General features: G+C 58.0%; 1 protein-coding gene across 6 annotated transcripts in view; it reads left to right on the top strand.

Moving 5' to 3' along the window:
* The first annotated feature begins 5,683 nt into the window (after positions 1-5,683).
* FOXP4 (forkhead box P4) overlaps positions 5,684-17,963 on the top strand; it is a 53,791-nt gene continuing 41,511 nt past the window's right edge. The window contains exon 1 of one of the 6 annotated variants that reach the window (XM_036413750.2): positions 5,684-6,193. The gene's annotated coding sequence lies outside the window, so the exon portion shown is untranslated. The remainder of the gene's footprint in view (positions 6,194-17,963) is intronic. The other 5 variants (XM_036413746.2, XM_036413743.2, XM_036413747.2 and 2 more) reach the window with 5 other exon arrangements.

The raw sequence follows: 17,963 nt of genomic DNA, 5'->3' as shown, positions 1-17,963 counted from the left end.
AGCTTCAATGTGTGCGCTGTGGAGAGGAAAGAGGTGGGAGTGGGGGGAGGTCAGTATCCAAGAATGAATGACAGCAGCTCTGACCTACCCAGCGCCTCTGCTGAGAACCCGCACGTGCCTTCCTCTTCCTCACAGCCCCTGCCGGACCCTCCTCTTCCTTCCCATTCTGTAGCTGAAGAAACTGAGATGGGGCCCCTGGCTTCAGGATCGCAGGCTCGCGGGTGGCAGAATGGGAGCTTAAACCCAAGCATCTTCACAGGGAGGAAGACACGGGGCAACTTGCCAAGGGTGATGGCCCCTGGGAGGGCAGGAGGGTCTTCCCTCTGAGCCTGCTCCATCCTTGGCCTCTCCCTGCCCCAGGCCACCGCTTCCTGGGTGCATGGCTGGGTGCTGGGGCTGCTGTGCTTGTCCTGCTCGCTCCCTGCACGGAAACCCCTCCGTGGAGGGGGTCCTGTTTGACCCAAAATGTTCTAATTAATGGAAAATTGTCCGCTGCTTGTCAGATTATTGTTCATTTCCTGGTCCTTAATGACTGATTTTCCACCAATCAGCCCTGAGCTCCGTGCCTACAACCCTGAGGACAAGACAAGGTCTGGATCCCTAAAAGTGACTACAGAGGGGGTGTGCAAGCAGGGCTGGGGCACCAGGAAGGGCAGCTGGCCCATCCCCCGTCCCGGTGCCCTCCCCTCCCCTGCCCCATGGGACAGAAGCCCTCACTGCGTGGTCCTCTACTCAGGGCAATGTGGTAAGCTGATAAGCTTTACCCCCCAGGAGAATGAGCCCCCCTTAAAAGAGGGAGTCTAGAGAGTGCCTTGAAGGTTCCTGGCACAGTTCATTAAGATATCAGCCCTTAATGAAATATTTCTTTGTCTAAATCGTCATTTATCTTGGGGAACAGGGGCCTTTGTGGCAAAGGGAAAGGCTGCCCCTTTCCACCCCTCCCCCACCGCCCCCAGCGCGGACCCTGGGTCTTCTGAGTCAGAGAGATTGGGAAGCAGGGTAGGAGGAACAGCTGGGAAATATGGGGAGGGGAGGAGATTCCAGAATGGGGGAACCACAGAAGAAAGCGGGGAGACAACTCGACTGAGCAGAAGGCAGCAGAAAGCCCTGGAAGCCCTCCCCTAAAGGAATCCCACTGCAGTATGGCCACAATGGCCATACCTCGGAAACAACCCAACTGTCCATCATGGGGGGCCTGGCAGAGACCGACACTCTGTGTAACCCATGGAAGGCTCCAGAAGCCTTTTTTTTTTTTTTTTAATATATTTTATTGATTTTTCACAGAGAGGAAGAGAGAGGGATAGAGAGCCAGAAACATCGATGAGAGAGAATCATCGATCAGCTGCCTCTTGCACACCCCCCACTGGAGATGTGCCCGCAACCAAGGTACATGCCCTTAACTGGAATCGAACCTGGGACCTTTCAGTCCGCAGGCCCACGCTCTATCCACTGAGCCAAACCAGTCCCGGCTCCAGAAGCCTTTTCAATGAACACCCTGGAGTTCATGCAGCACACCTGACTTCATCTCAGCAGCCTGAGGTTGAGTATGAAACAACAACAAAAAGTAAAAGCAAAGGAGCAGAAGGCCACCTTTCACATCACGTTTCAAGATGCACTCACAGCCAAAACCAGTTTGGCTCAGTGGATAGAGCGTCAGCCTGCGGACTGAAAGGTCCCAGGTTGGATTCCGGCCAAGGGCATGTACCTTGGTTGTGGGCACATCCCCAGTGGGGGGGATGCAGGAGGCAGCTGATGGATGTTTCTCTCTCATCGATGTTTCTAACTCTCTATCCCTCCCCATTCCTCTCTGTAAAAAAATCAATTATATATATATATATATATATATATATATATATATATATATATATATATATAATGCCCTCACAGTGCTCCAGGAGTGCAAGCATGGAACTTAAGTTGGGAAGGCGAATGACCAACCTCAGGAAACGGGCTGCCTTGGGCAGGGGAAGATGGAGAATGAGAGGGAAGGACAGGCAAAGAACTCAACCAGATCACCAACCATGTTTACGCTTTTTATTTTTAGGCATAAAAAAAGATGTATAAATCATAAGTGTACATACAGCCCAATTAATTTCCACAAAATGTGCACACCCACGTAACCAAATGAAAAAAACACACAAGAACATTTCCAGACAGCCAGGAAACCCCCACGCCCCTCCCCCACCCAGAGTAGCCACTCTCCCGAGTTGTAACACCATCAATTAGTCTGACTGATTTTTGCATTTCAGATAAATGGAATCACGCTGTGCATTTTCTCAGGGGTCTGGCTTTTATGCTCCATGTTCTGGTGGTGAGATTTCTCCATGTTGCTGCGTGTGACAATCGCTTGCTCATTCTCATTGCCTAGTGCTAGCTCATGTATGCAAATCCTAAGGTTTATTCACTTCATTCCACTGTGGATGGCCGTCATAATAGTGCTGCTAAGCACATGCTAGCGGGTGTCTTTTGGTGAGCACACATATGTGTGCGTTTCTGTTGCTATGGACTTAAGAGCGGAGCTGCTACGCTATGCCGATAAAGTTTTATTCCTTAACAACTAAAAAAAGGCTAGACGGGGGAGAAAGGTAAGAGTCAAACAGTCAGATGGATGGAAACAAAACATCTGGGTGCAGATGTGTAGGGACTGTGGGAATGAGGAGATAACTGTTTCTGAATTTGCACAGCCCTGAATGCCAGGCTTGGCACTCCGAACAAGCTCACCCACGAGCCCACTTCCCCTGGCAAAGGGCATCTGCTTCAGAGAAGGAAGACCTGGGAACAAGAGGTGGTCTGCGCCACCTCTTCGCTATGTCACCTGGGGTGAGTTGCTTGACCTCTCTGAGCCTCAAGTTCCTCACCTATAAAATGAGCAGAACCACAATGCTGAGCAGCACACAGCAGGCATGTAATAAGTATAAACTCGAGATATGCATAATCTGAAGTTTTGTGAGGTCCACATTCCTCATTGTTAGGTAAGGAAACTGGGCTCGCAAAAGGGAGAACGAGTGCCTGTGGAAAGCACTTTGAGGCCACGGAGCTCGACTTTGCCCACACTTGTTCATGCGCCCTTCCCACCACTCCGGGAAGCACCCTCCCAGTTTCTGTAAATGAGGAAACTGAGGCTCCGATGTCCAAGTCACACAGCTGAGAAGTGACAGAGGCGGAAGTCCGACTCCAGGCCGCCTCTCTCTACCCCGGACTCCTAGCTGGGCCCTGGTTCCTGCCACAGCCAAAGCCCCTGGCCCTGGCCCCTCTGAAGGAACAAGGACAGAAAGGGCCCCCCCCCCCCACTCCCCGACTGTTCCCAGTCCCTCCACCCGGGGAGCCATGGGCTTCTCTTTTGAACCCTCATCCAGAGCTCCGGCCCCAGAAGGAAGACCTTTGGACCGGCTGCTTTGGTTTTGGGGTGTTTGTTCTGTACCTCTCTTTAGCGAGGCCTTGTTTTCTCACTACAATGCCCTTTAGGTGAAGACAAGACAGGGTCTTTTGCCTCCCTTGGGCTCCCCACCCCCACCCACGGTGACTCACTGGGTGCTGGGAAGTGAGCTGGCCTGGAGACGAGGGGTAAATGGAAATGAGAGCCAAAAAATTCCCAGGAAATCTCTTCGGGCGAGTGAGCCTACATGTGAGATAAGGGAGCTGCTAAGAGGTGGAGAAGCCACAGGGAGGTCACCTCCTTCATTCCCCCTCGCCCCCCCAGCAGAAACCCACCTCAGGCCTCTGCAAGAAGGATGGGGAAGGGGTCATGGTCCAGCTGGACTCACACAGGACCTGCGGACTCCAGGCCTGCTCTGCCCTGCCCCCTCTCTGCCCTCCACCCCCACCCCCACCCCAGTCCACACAAGCCCGACTCCCATGGAGCTGGCTCTCCATAGAAGATAAATCAGATCACATGACCAATGCCTTCCTTCCCCCAAACGGTACTCCTAGGTAACCCCCAAGCAGGCTGTGCTGCTTTAGAGCCCTCCAGGAGCTCTTTCCTGTCCTGAGGTGGCTCTGGTTGGAGTCCTGCCTCCGTGTAAGCCTGGGAACGCGACTTCATCTTCTGTGCCTCAGTTTCTGCCTTTGTAAATGGACAGAATAATCCTATCCACCTCGCAGGGTTATTGTGAGAATGAAATGAGTCCTGGGATGTGCTATGACTCCAAAGCAAGATGTGTTATTTTGTTCTTATTGCGACTGCTATTGCTACATTGGAAACGACACTTTCCAATAACAGTATCCAAATAAATGGCACTTCGAGTCCCGTTTCTCCTCCCCCCCCCCCCCCCCCCAACAATTTCACAGCGAGATACCTGAGAGGTTCCAGCAGGACCCTAGCAGGCTTCTGGCATCCACCCAAATACCCAGGGCAAATACCCAGGACCTGGGCCTGGACAGGTCTCACTAACCTGACAACCACTACCTGCACTCACAGAAAAGAAATGGAGCAAGTGATACAGGACAGCCCACGAGGGAGGGAGCCTCCTCTCTGAAGATCCTTTTCTCCCAAGCCCCATGCTTCTCCCCAGGCCTCAGCACTGACACACTCCGAGCACCAGTCCCCGAAGCACCCCCAGCTCAGTCCCCAGAAGCAACAAGTGTCTGCCCACCCTCACCATAATTCCCCTAAAGGTAATCTGGGCCAGGAGAGCCTTCAGCAGCCCCTGCCTTCTGGCCCCCCACCCACAGCAGGGCCCTTCCTCCCTTGGTCCCGGGTGCTCCTCCACCATCCCTCACCTCTCCCCACCCCAACACACAGGGCCAGATGGGAAATGTTTGGGCGGCGGAGGGTGGGAGGGAGCACTTGGGGCTGGCACGGGTCTCTGAGTGGGGCATCTGTTACCAGCGCCGCCCTCCCCCTGGGATCTTGGGCCTTTCCTCACCCGGACTTCCCCCTCCCAACACAAACACACCCCGCTGACTGCCACCACCTCAGTCCCCTCAGTTCTCCGGGGCAAAACACTGAGTTTTGTTTACAGTCTAATGTCTCCGAAGAACGGAGTCTACTTTGCATTTCTCCAGGCCGCGTGGATCCGGCGTGGGGCCCCTTCTTCGCCGGTTCGCAGAGCGCAGGGAGGGAAATTCCCCTTCCGAGGAGGGAGGCAGCGATCGCCCGGGGTGGCCGCGCACAAAGCCCAGAAGCAGCCTCCCACACCCCCGCCCCGGCTCAACATCCCACCCCGACCCCCACGCCGAGGGGGCCGGGAGCGAGGCGAGGAGGGGCACAGGCCGGCCCCCGGCCCCGGCCCCGGCCCCACCACTCCCCGCGTCCAGCGCAGCCCGCCGGGAACCAGTGAACCGTGTGGGCGCAGGGCTCGCCGTACCTCCAGGCTCCAGAGAAGGACTGGGGTGTGCAAAGCACGTCATTGAATACAAGAGGCCCGGTGAATTCCTGGGGTCTCTCCACCTCCCCCTCCCCCTTTTTCCAGGTCCACAGTCCCACGACTTTCCCCGGTGTCCCCACTTTCCTTCCCCAGAAGTTTGGTCCACGTGGTCTTCCCCCGCTCCCGGCCGGCAGCCCAGCCTGGAGAAAGCTGCTGCACCTGCTTTAGGCGAATTATGGTAGCGCTCGAAGTTGGTCCCCCCTCCCTCCCTCCCTCCACCGCCTGCTCGCTCGCTCCCTCCCTCCCTCCGCCCGGCTCTCGGCGCGCTCCCTCCTTCCCCCTCCGCCCGCCTCCCCGCCTCCGCCCGCCCCGCCCGCGCGCCGCCCGCTCGCAGCCACTCGCAGCCCGGCTCAGTCGCAGCCCCTCGGAGTCCGGAGCCGGTCGCCCCCGCGGACCGGACAGCGCGCCCGGCGACCGGGACGAAGCCCCGGTCCAGCGAGGAGGGCGCGGCGCGGGCGGCGGCGGCGCGGCGGGGAGGAGCCCGGGCCGGAACCAGGGCTGGGCCGGGGGCGGGGACGCCAGGGTCCCGGAGCCGCGGAGCCGGAGCAGCGAACCAGCGCCGCGGGAGGACCGGGAAGGAGGAGCGCCGCCGGAGCCGGCCGAGCCGCCCGCAAAGTGCGATGCCCCGGCGGGGCTAGGGCGCGCGGCGGCGGCGGCGGGCGCGGCGGGCGCGGAGGGAGGACGCCCCGGAGCGGCGCGGCGCCGGGCGGCGCGGAGGGGCAGCCCCGGCGGGCGGCGGCGGCGGGCCCGGGCTGCGCCCCGAGCGAGCCCCATGCCCCGCGCGGGCTGACGGGCCGGAGCCCGCACGGAGCGGCCGGGCCGGACAGGTAGGTGGCCGGCCGAACCCGGGGACGGGGCGTGGGGGCTGGGCCGGCGGCCAGACCAACTCCCGAGCTCGCGCACTCCCTCGCCCGCTCCCCGGCTCACTTTGTGTTTGCAAACTGCCCGCCGGAGCCGCGCCGGGAGGAGCCGGGCCCAGGCCGGCACACTTTGTTCCAGCGGGGCCGGCGGCTGCGCCCTGACCCCGCGCGGCCGCGGCCCCCGCCCCGGGCCCGGCCCGAGCGGCCCCGAGCGGCGTGGGGAACAGGTGGGGGCTCCGGCGCGGCGGTGGCGGCGGGATGGGGGGGGTAGCTGGAGTCGGCCGGAGGGGGGGGGGGGGCTGAAAAGGCTACCGAGGCCCGCCCTTCCCCAAGAATCCCGGCTCCGCCCCCTCCCGGCCGGACCGCTGGGAATGGGGTGCAAGGGGGCGCGACACCCCCGTTCGCCCGCCCGCCCGCCCGGACTCAGACAAAGAATACTTCCCGGCCCGACTGTCCCGAGCCGGGGAGGGAAGTGGGGAAGTGAGTTCCTCCACCCCATTCTGCCCGGGACTCCCCACGGCTGGCCGAGGCAGATGGGGGGCCGTGATCCTCCCCCCTCTCCGCGTCGCCCCGGGTCTGGAGGGGGGACTCGTGCTGCCGGAGCCGCACCTGGGAGGTTCTGGGACCGGCCCGGCTCTCCCCATCCCTCGGTCGGCTCTGGGGCGGAGCGGAAAACTTCTGGGGACTTGCGTGCGCTTGGAGCGGGTGCTGGGGTTTTGTGCGCTCGCGTGGCGCGGGGGCTGCCCTGGCCTTAAACCTTCATCACCCCGATCGAGGAGAGCTCTGCCTCCCCATGTGCGTGTGTGTGTGTGTGTGTGTGTGTGTGTGTGTGTGTGTGCGCGCGCGCGCATTGGGGGGGGAGGGATCGGAGGCCACCCGGAAACTGCCCCCGATGCCAGCGGGACCCTCACTCAGTCTGGGGACTGAGTGTCTTGGACGGCCCCCCACGGCCAGCCTTGCGGGCCCCCCCCCCCCCAAATCCACGTCAAACAAACTTAACCCCCCGGCAGAGCCTGTGGCGCTGGGGCGCCCTGAGCGCCGTGGGGTCCCGGCCTCCCCGGCCAGGGACCGTGTGATTTCGTGGGACGCGGTTCCGTGAGGGCGGCCCATTCCTTCCCCCAACGGGGGGCACCCGGTGCACACACCGGCGCCTGCTCCGGCTCTCCGGGTTTGGAGAAGAGGATGTGGGATCGCGGAGAACCCGAGCTCCTAGAGCACCTGGCTTGTCCCTCTGCACCGGGTCCCTCTGCACCCCATCCCTCTCCCACCCCGCTCGGACGGCTTCCGCCCTCCCGGGCGCCTGGGGGTGAAGGCGCCTGGCACCCCAGCTCAGGACTTGCCTGCAGGTTGACCTCGGGGAGCCGGGGGCTGGCGTTGGGAAGTGTGTGGAGGAGTGAACCGGCGTCTGAAGCCGCCCTCCCCACGGCTCCCATAGAAGCCCAGGAGCGCTTTGGCCCATGCGGGTTTTCACTTGCACGTCAGCATCTTCTGCCGCCTCTCCCGCCCCACCTGGGCCGGCCCGCAGCGAGCTAGCTGTGTGGGTCTGGGGATGAGGGACATGGCCCTGAAGCTGGAGGGGCAAGTAAGGTGGGGGCCTGAGGTTGGGCCGGCTGTCTGCCTCTCCTACAGAGAGAGACGCGGGGTGCTCCCTGCGGCCTGGAGCCCCGGGGAGGGCCTAACCAGCCCCACAGAACTCGGAAATGGAGACCACTGCCCTGAGAATTTGAACCCAGAAATGCACTTTCTTTGGTGACTGGGGACTGAACCCCCTGCCGTTCTTCTCCAGCCGTCCAGTGGGTTCAGGGGCCCCACAGGGCAGACTGCTGGGCTGTGCCGGCCCAGCTGGGGAGGGAGAGTCAGACAACAGACAACCCCTGGCCCAACTCGTTCCCTGGGAAGGGGAAGTCTGCAGGCCGCTTGTTGTTTTTTGTTTGTTTGTTTTAAACTTGAGGAACTTTGTCTCGGCCTGGGTTCTGGGGCTCTTTGTCACCTGGCAGGCTGGAGGGAGAGTTGAGAACTGCTGTGAGCACCTGGAACCAGTAGATCTGAGCCTTCCAAAAACCCCCAATCTGGTGTGACTCCCGCTCTTGCCAGTGGGGCAAGGTGGCATGGGGAGGAAGTGGCACTGTGGGTGTCCCCCTTCCCCCCACACACACACTCGGGACCCCACCAGGAACTGACTCACTGCTTCTGGACCCTTCAATCACTACCTTCCTCTGGCCCCAGCCTTCGCCCTGGGTTGTGGGAGACCATGGGAACCTTCTGGCACTGAGTGCTGGGCCTCTGGGTGGGGTTTTCTGTCCTCCCGGCCTGGGCAGGTTTCCCAGGAGTTATAGAGTTGGGGAACCCCTGAGCCCGGGGGAGAGAAAGGCCTGACAGCAATGCTGGGGAATGCCAGGGCAGGGCAGGTTGGGCCCAGCTTGCCAAAGGACCTGCCCCTGTGTTTTTTTTTGTTTTTGTTTTTTCTGTGTAGGTGCCTTTCTTACACCTAGACACCCCTACCACCCCCTTTCCTCCGCCTCTGGCCCGAAACTTCCTTTCTGGCTGCTGGCAGGTAGGTCCCTCCTTGCCAGGAATGTGCATATCCTGCTGGGCCCCTACTCCAAACACACCTCTTCCTCAGGGGGGAGGGAAGCAGGGGGACTCAGGGGGCTCCCTTTGATCCAGTAATTCCCCAAATGTTTGCTGAGCTCCTACCCTGTCTGGGCAGGTACCAGGCCGGGCACTGGAGTGCCCAAGCAGTGAGGGCTGGGGTTTGCTCTCTGACCTCACCTTGCGGGGTAGGAGAGACAGATAAGATATCACACAGCGGGAGGGGGTGGGAGCAGGGTGTCTGTTAGAAGAGAGGTGTGAGGTGCCAGGGGAGGGAAGGTCATCTCCCCAAGGCTTCCCTGCTCTGCCTGCCTCACCTGGAGCTGCACTTCCCTTACCTGCATCCTGAGCCATCGCCGCCCTACTGCTCTGGTGGCTTTTTTGACTCTCCAGCCAAGATGCAAGCCCCTCCGTTCTGTCCCCAAGTAGGCACCCTATCTCCTTTCCCAACAGCCCAAACTGCAAAATAGGCATTTCCCCCATCCAAGGAACTCGGGCAGTTTCCCGTCTTGATCTTCCAACGCTCCCGGCTTCCCAGACCAAGTACCCAGGCAGGTACCATTTGTGACAGGATTCCCGGGCTCCTTCTCGGCCTCTCAGGGCAGATTGTGGGCCGCAGTGAGAAAGGCTTGGGAACTTGCTGGTAGTGATGGGCCTCGGGACACACACACACACACACACACACACTTAATTAAGCTTTTGGAGCCTCAGTTTTCTTACGTCTAAAGTAGGCCAGTGATACCCACTGAGAGCCCTTTGGGAGTGGAACGGGAGAGCAGATATAAAGAACCTAGCACAGGGCCTGGCACAGGGCTGGCTTTTTCATCAGAGCCTCAGTCAGCACTGCGGGGCCACACTGATGGACCGAATACTGGAAATGCTCGAGTGCCGTCCTCCATTTTATGGAGCGGGAAGAAGTAGCCCCGAGAGAAGCAGCAACTTGACCGAGGTGCACAGCTAGTTAGCGTCAGGGCAGGGACTAAAACGTGGCGCCTCTAACCCCGGGTGTACGCGGGGGGCTGGAGCCTCTGCTGTTGGGGGGAGATTGGGGGTTGGGGGGGAGAAGGGTGTGGGAGGTCCTGCTAATTTCCCCTCCTCCCTCCACAAGCTCAGGTGTGGGCCACCCCTCTGCCCTTGACCTTGGAATGTGCCTGTTTTCCTTCCCGTGGCCTCCTGAGATGCTGGTGGAGACAAATAGAAATGGGAGGGACAGTTCCCCAGAACACAGGAGGAAAAGTACTAGCTGGTAGCATCGCCTCCCAAAAAGAGAGCCTTCGATGGTTTGAAACCCTAGCTTCCTAGCCTCCTGGAATACACGTCTGGCAGCCAGTCTCAGGTCAGTTGGGTACCTACCCTTGGATGGACCGTCTCGAAAAAGCAAAGAGAAACTTCCTGGAGCCTGGCGTTGCTGGCTCTCTCAGCGTTGCCTTCCTGGATCCTCCACAGAAAGGGAAATGCACAGCCTCCCTGCTGCCCGCCCCATGCTGGGCTCAGAGCAGGAAGCATCTTTACTCCAAACCTTGGGGCTTGCCATGTGGTGGTGATGCAGTGGCTGGCGCTGAGCACACCTGAGCTGGAAACCAAGAGCTCTTAGCACAAACGGTGCACATGTGGAAAAGGCCGCAGGGGCAGGACCATGGAATCAAAGCGTCAGTGCCTCCAGGGAGCCCTCCCGGCCTGGGCCTGGCCATGCCCTCCCTCCCCTTGCTCCCTGCCCAGGACGCCCGCTGACCCTCTGTGGGGTTTTGCCTTTGCTGGACTTCCCTCTCTCCAGTGCAGCCTGGCATCTTTCCTTCCCTAGCCCTGGCCATAGCCATTGCCACGTGACCTGTGCCCCTAATCCCAGCAGCTCTGCCCACCTTCCCAGGCCCCTTTGGAGCCTGCCACGCTGGGCCTGAGGGTGCGTGGGACCATGGGTCACGCAGGACAGGCCGAGTGACATTTCCTCTCCCTCATGGCACCTGGGCTACCATGCAGAGGCAGGATGGAGGGGGGAGGGGGCCAGATGGTGTGTTTTCCTCAGACAGTAACCAAGTGGAGTGTGTAGAATAGTGACCCTCTGGCATTTGTTCAAGGCAGGCAGGATTACCCAGAATTCCCACCAGAGTGCAGGAGGGACAGGGGACGAGACTTGATGGCAGGGTGGCTCAGGGGATGGAGACAGGGACTCCTCTTCATCCCACAAACACTGTGGAGCTTAGTGTGTGCCGTGGCCCTGTGAGGGCGGCTGGCTTGGACTTAGGGAGTTGGGAATGGATTAAGTGCCCCGGCACGCATCTTTCGGAGAGGAGGCGGGCTCTGGTCCTGATACCCCACCCCAGCGGGACAGGATGCCTGTGCTGGCCCCTGCAGAGCCCTCCCGAGGGCTGGGCTGCGTGAAGGGCCCTGGAGGATGGGTGGACGAGGGGGCTCTTTTTTCCTTTGCTGGCAGGTTCCCCAGCCAAGCCCACATTTCCAGGACACCCAGGCTGGAGAAGTTGGTCCAAAGAGGGTAGCAGTGTGCTTCCTTCAGGGGCTCCTGGGGCAGTTGTTTGTCTGCACTCTGGAAGGAAAGGGCGCTTTCGGGGGTTGGGAGATGGGGATGTTGGCCTTTGCAGATTGGCAGGGCGAGGGAGTGAGGGGCAGGGCACGGAGGGAGGGGCGGGTGGCGGCTGCTGTGAGCGCTTGGGGAGGAGCGTGGAGACCTCCCTAGCTTGCAGAGGCTGGCGCCTCTCTAGCTGGGAATCGCCGCAGGAAGGGAGTCTGGAGGTCGCGGAGGTGATGAGGGTGCAGTCGGTCCACAGGGGAGAATCCCTCCTTTCAGAAGCCTCTGGATCCCCGGACCTGTGCTCTCCAGCTGCGCGCACCGGCTCTGGCTGCCAGCCGGCCAGCGTTTCCCTGCGGGCCGGGGCGATTGGCAGGAGCGCCTGGAGGTCTGACACCTGAGCCCCGGCTGCTGTGAGGGGATGTCCTCGCAGACGGACTCCGCCCCGTGCCCGCCGGGGTGCAGGGGCGCCGGAGGAGGGGTGGCCCGGTGGGCCTGGCCTCTGCCTTGTAGCCACACGGAGGCTTCCCACCCGCGGAGGCTTCCCACCCGCGTGCGGCCCTCCTCGCGCTGCGGAGAAAGTGGGTCTCACCGGGGAGGGGCGGAACGCTCTGTCCCAACTTCCTCGTCCCCTCTGCGACCTTGGGCATGACCTCTGCTCTCCGGGCCTCGATTTTCCTAACTGTGCCATCGGGGAGGGCGCCTCCACTCGCCCCTCCCGGCCACCCCTTCCCGCAGCGAAGGTGGGGCTTCTGGCGGGGAGAGCCCCGATGTCTCCGCGCACTTCCCCTTTGTCTCATCCGCTCTGTCCCCGGAGGGCCCAGGGCCTGACCCCGGCCCACGCAGGTCTCCTCCTTCCCAATTAGGCAGCTCTGCCTGATTAGAGGGGCGCTCCCGGCCCCTCCCTCCCGATCCCCATCGAGGAGATTTCCCTTCATCAGAATCTCACATCCTCCAGAAATTAATTTGATGCCTCTTGTTATCAATTAATTGAATCTCGTTGGGAGAGAGAGCTCAGCCAGGCGGCCTCGGCTCGGCCCCGGCGTGCCGCCGTTGGCCCTCCCCCCTCGCAGCCAGGACAGCCCGGCTTCGCCCCCTCCCCGTGTCTCCTCATCTGCCTCGCTTCTAATTTTACGTATTTCCTAGTATTAAAACCACGGCTCCGGCTGCGGGCCCCTCTTCCCAGCCGGCTTGGCTGAAGACCCCTGGGCTGGGCACTGCCTACCCTTCACCCTCCCCTGAGCGTGGGGGGCCCCTTCCTGTCTGTCCCCTGGGCTCTGTTTGATCCGCCCTTAAGTCAACAAAGCCTCATCCGTTGGGAATGTGACCCTGACCCTGACCCCGTGTGCTGCAGGGTCTGCTGGTGAGAAACCTGGAGAGCAGGATTGGGGGAGGCGAGTCTGGGGACAGACTCCAGAGAGTCCCCCCCTTCACATAATACACCCTAGCCCGGGAAGCGGGCATGGAGGACAGGCTAGGGGGCACCGTCAGCCACCGGGATTTTTGCGAAAGCTCTTTTTTAAAGGAGACATTTAGGAGCTGTTGCCCTACTAGGGCTGATCCATTCAGTGGGGATGGGGGTTGGGGACGGGGGGGCCCAGGTGTGTGGTGCCTCCTAGCTACCCAGCAGTCAGCTCAGGCGTGTGCAGAAACAAGCCCTCAGCATTTCCAAGGCCACCTGGGGACCTAGACTCTGCCTCCAGCATGGAAGATGGAGGAGGAAGGTTCTAGAAGACATTCCAATCTGGGAAGAGATGGTGGCAGGTACCAAGTAGAACTAGGTGGTCACCAGGCCCTGAGTGAGGAACCATGTCTTGCCAGTTCACATACCTCCCTGTTCCAGTAGTGGCACTGACTCTCCTTTGACAGGTGAAGGAGCCAGGCCCTTAGAGGTGATCTGCCTGGTCCAGGGTCCCCCAGCCACCTGGAGCCCGTCCCTCTGGAATGCCGGCCGTAAGGGCTGAGGTCACAGATTGACTAAGTTCACCCCTTGTGCGTTTACAGCGGTGAATTTCACACAAATATCCCCGCTTGGCTCTCTTTTAAAAACCCAAACACTGCCAACGCCGAGCCTACATTTCTGTGTGGTTAAGGGTAGACTTGGTTGAGTGCCCCCGACTTCTCCCGAGGCCTCCTAGATGACCAGCCTCGCCCGTGGGCATTATGGCTTGCAACTCCGCCGTGGGGAATTCGCCTGTCGAATGTGGGGTCTGTACAAGAGCTCAGAGGAGATCTTTAAGGATACCCCCGGCCCAGTCTGATTCTCACACAGCTTCGTAAGAACTGGTGGCCTTCTGTGATGGTTGTTCCTGCTTTTTACCATGGGAAGAATTACAGGGCCTTGTGTCTCGGACCTATCCAAGCTGAAACCAGCCTACCCCTGCCCAAGTGAACTCTAGTCTGCCCCCAAACGTTTGTACTTCTTGTGGGGGGTGAGGGAGACTTTGTTCTAAGGATAGGATCACAGGCTGGGACTGGGGAAGAACCGGGCAGGAGTCCCCTTCCAGAACTTAGAGGAGGAAGGATGCTGCCGCATGCACATTCAGATGTGGATGTGTTTTGCATTCCCCTAAGTTGGTACCCAGGATCCCTGTGGAAGCCACACCTAGGTATTTCATTTTGGAGACAAAGGGCTGGGCCAGAGCACCTCCTTGGGGCTGAGCACAGCAACCAGGGCTCCAGGGAGGGCCGGGCCCTGTGATCTGGCCCAGGCTGGCGGGAGCCCCGCCCGTGTCCGCGGGAGCCCCGTGGTGCCAAGGGCACTATCAGAACCAGGCTCCAGATGGCCACTCAAGCCATGGGTGAGTAACCCCCGCCCCTTCACCAGCAGGCCCCCCACAAAAGACGTCACTATTTAATTAGCCATCTCTGATTAACCAAACTTGGCATTCGCCTCCTCTTGCCCTCATCTTTCCCAGCTCCGAATCAATGGCTTTGATATGCTAATTAGGGAGTAATTTAATTTCAAAAGGCCGCAATTAACAAGGGTGTTGTGGACATGCTGTAGTTAAGCGGAGTAATCTAATTTGCATTAGTAACAAGCAGGGACTAATTAGAAGCTTAATTAGACACTTAGATGGCTCTTATGTTTACTTTCTTAATGAGATGGAGTGGGATCTTTGGTTCTTTTTTTTTTTTTTTTTTTTTTCTCTTATTGTCAATTTTTCCTTTTGGTCATTGCACCGGGAAGGAGTGTTGAGGCCGGCCACCTTGCGAGGGCCTGGTGGGAGCAGTTGGGGCTGGGGCCAGTGAGAAGTGAGCTGGGTGCCGGAGGTGGTGAGGAAAGGCCCAGATTCCAGGGGAATTCCAGAGTGACCGCCCTGGGGCTTTGCCACCTCTGAGGGGCGAAGAGAGCCCTGGTTTGGGAGTTGGAAGAGCGCAGGTTTCAGTTGGGCTCATCCTCTTAGCAGCCAGGTGGCCTTGTCAAGACATCTTCAAAGCCTGGTTCCTCCTTCATCCGGGGTGTGAGTTCCAGGTTGTGTGGAGAACGAGGAGGGGCGGGTCAGGATATGGGAAAGGACTACATAGGACTCTGAGTGGAATGAGTATGACTAGGAATAACCCATATTCACACATTGTGTGCTCAGGCTTCACTTCCTGATGACAGCTCAGACGCCACCTCCTCCAGGAAGCCTTCCCAGAGTATCCCCATTCCCTCCAGGCACATATAGACCCCCCGGGTGTATTTAACAAAATAGTTATGAAGTTCGTATGTTATGTAGGCCAGAGGTTATCAACCCTAGCTGCACTTGAAGTTTAGATTCTTGGAAAGCTTTTTAAATTGTCCACTCCTGGATCTCAGTTTCCAAAACAGTCTAATTTAATTGATCCAGGTTGGAGCACAGGTATGGGTATTTTTGTGAATGCTTGTTTGCCTGTGTATCTCTCTCCTCCACCAAACTGCAAAGACCCCCAAAGTAAGGGTTGGATTTTACTCACCTTCCTGTGCCCCAGACCCCAGTTCTCAGTATCAGTTGCAGGCAAAGCCGCCCCCCCCCCCCCCAGCTGTGTGCCTTGTAAATGCATCCAGATTTGACAAGGTTTGTAGCGTTGACCTGAGTGCCTTACACAGGATCTGAGAATCTTCTGAAGGAGATGAGAATGGAATTAGGTCTCTAAAAAGCTGAGTGGCTTGTGAGTCTTCTGGGATATGGCATATTGCTGAAGGGAGGGCAAAATTGGTACAAATTTTATGACATCAATTAGGGAATAAATGTATCAAGAGCCTTAACAGTATGCAATTCTGCCTTTCAAACAGTATGCTAAGTAAATAGAAAAAGCAGCGTGTTCTGTTCGCATAAAGGGTGTTTATTGTAGAGTCATCGCAAAAACATAGGTAATGTCTGGATGTCCCACTCCAGGGGGGTGGCTCAGTGAGTTCTGGAACACGCGGCCCCTTCAAGCAACTATGTGGCCACTAAAAAACGGTTGCTTAAAATATTTGGTGTCATGTGGAAATGGTTATGATAGTAAGTGGTGAGTGGAAAAATAGGAAAATTCAAACCACGCACCGATTCTGACCCCGGTTTCACTTTTTCGGTGTTTATATGCCAAGAGAGTGAGAGTGGACTGACTGGAAGGGGCGGGTCCACGGGGCTGGCTCCCTGGGTGGTAGAACTATGGGCACTGATTGTTTTTTTTCTTTTATGTTTTCCCTCAAAAATTTCTACCAAGAGGTGGTTTTTTTAAAAAAAAAACTTTTATGATTTAAAAAATCATTGTTTGAAACTTGGGAGAGAACCTGGAACCGACCTCGCTGCTTGCACTGAGCTCCTGGGCCCTGAGGTTTTGTGCTGCGAAGAGGCCGCAGGTGGTCCCCAGGTCTGGGGCAGGTGGCTCCTAGGGGGTCTTTAGAGAGAGTGTCAGGCAGCATTGGGAGTACAGAGGAAGCTCAGGTAAGGTGACCAGCGAGACAGTCCTGATTTTGAACAATTTGTCCCATGCCCTGCGGTGTTTTTAAAAAGTCCCGATTCTAATTATTCAAAATCGGGACGTCTGGTCACCTTAAGCTTAGGGTGTGAGCCTCTGACCCGCCCCCCACCCAAGGGTGCGTCCCAAAGCACCAAGGAGGGCAGGGGTTGGAGAGGGATTAGGCTTCTTGGGAACTCAGGGACACCCCTCTCCCCCGCTGTTTGGGGAGAGATGCCGCTGGCCTGCTCAGAGAGCACGTGGTCCTGTGACTCCTGACCCTGCTCTGGTTTGGGGTCCCCTTTTGGAGCTGTAGAGACATTCTCACCTTTGGGGTCCTGCTTCATTTTCCTGAGTGCTGAACCAAACAAGGGCTGGGATCCATGTTTACAACATAGCCCACTCAGAGTGGGGTTGCACAGGAGGATCTCCTGGGCCCCGTAATTAGAGTGACAGCCCTCCCCTGGACACCTCCACATGGTGTGTTTTATCGGACACCCGAAAGGAAGCTTTATTGGTATTAGACCCAGATGACGAACAAGGAATCCAAGTGGTGGCCCCACTGCTCAGCGCTCTCATCACTGAGGGAATGAGAGACCAGAGAAGGGTCAGCAGATAGGATGGCAAACGAGTGGCTGGCTATGGAAGGCCAAGGCCAAGAGGGTCCTTCCTGAGCCCTCCCCTCACCTGGCAGCCTGGAGCCAGAGGGCCTTGGGGCCTGAGCTGAGGAGCAGGGGAGGGGGGGGGAGAGGGGAGGAGGGTGGTCTCTGGGCCTGTGGATGACAGATTGGGAGGCACCCTCCAGTTACTTGTAACACCAGTGCTTATTGGTCTGAAAAGCCCTCGGCTGAATGTCCCTTGACACGAGTAAGATCTGATCGCAGGCTAGCGAGAAAGAAGAGAGACAGAAAATACATGGCACATTCATGCTCTGTTCCCTGTGGTACCCACATGTGTGCCCTGAAAAAGTCTTGAGACTGGTGTCCTCGTGTGAAAAAGAAGCGCGTTTGCACATGCTGTTTTCCCTGCATTCAGTGGACTCTCTGCCTGGCCAGTCCCTTCTTACCCTTTATTTCTAAGCGTAAATGGCACTTCCTCAAAAGAAGTGCCCCTCCCCCATTTAAATCAGAACCCTCCGTTTATTCTCTGTACTCCTATTTGATACAATTTATTTTATGTGAGCTTATCTACTTACTGGAGTCCTTATCTGTAACCTGCCCCCACACACACCCCCACCCCCCAGCTGAAACATAAGCTCCAGGACTGCAGGGCCTGGGTCCCGTTCTGCTCGGGTCTCTGTACACACAGGGCCGGGCACGCTGTAGGTGCTCGATTTGTTGAGCCAGTGAACGGACGAAGGGTCATTGCTGGTGAAATATGCTCCTGGCCAGCCATTGGAGAGGAGAGAAGAATGAGTTTGTTCACAGCCCAAACTCTATGAGTGGCTAAGCTTTCAAAAAGACAAATGTTAGATTTACTCAGACCCTCCCCCCCCCCAAAAAAAGGAGGGGGAATAAGACCTCCTGATTACCAGTTGCCCTCAGAGCATTTAGGATACTACTGAACTGGCTTTAAAAAAAACTGATTTGAGAGAGAGAGAGAGAGAAACGTTGATTTGTTGTCCCACTTATGCATTTCTTGGTTTATTCTTTTTTTATATTTTATGATTTTTTAATTTATGATTTTTTAATTATTTTTTACAGAGAGGAAGGG

This window comes from Pipistrellus kuhlii, unplaced genomic scaffold (assembly GCF_014108245.1).
Source record: "Pipistrellus kuhlii isolate mPipKuh1 unplaced genomic scaffold, mPipKuh1.p scaffold_m20_p_5, whole genome shotgun sequence".
NCBI classification, from domain to species: Eukaryota; Metazoa; Chordata; class Mammalia; order Chiroptera; family Vespertilionidae; genus Pipistrellus; species Pipistrellus kuhlii.
Note: the sequence above shows the minus strand (reverse complement) of the source record. Positions and strands in the feature narration are given on the sequence as shown.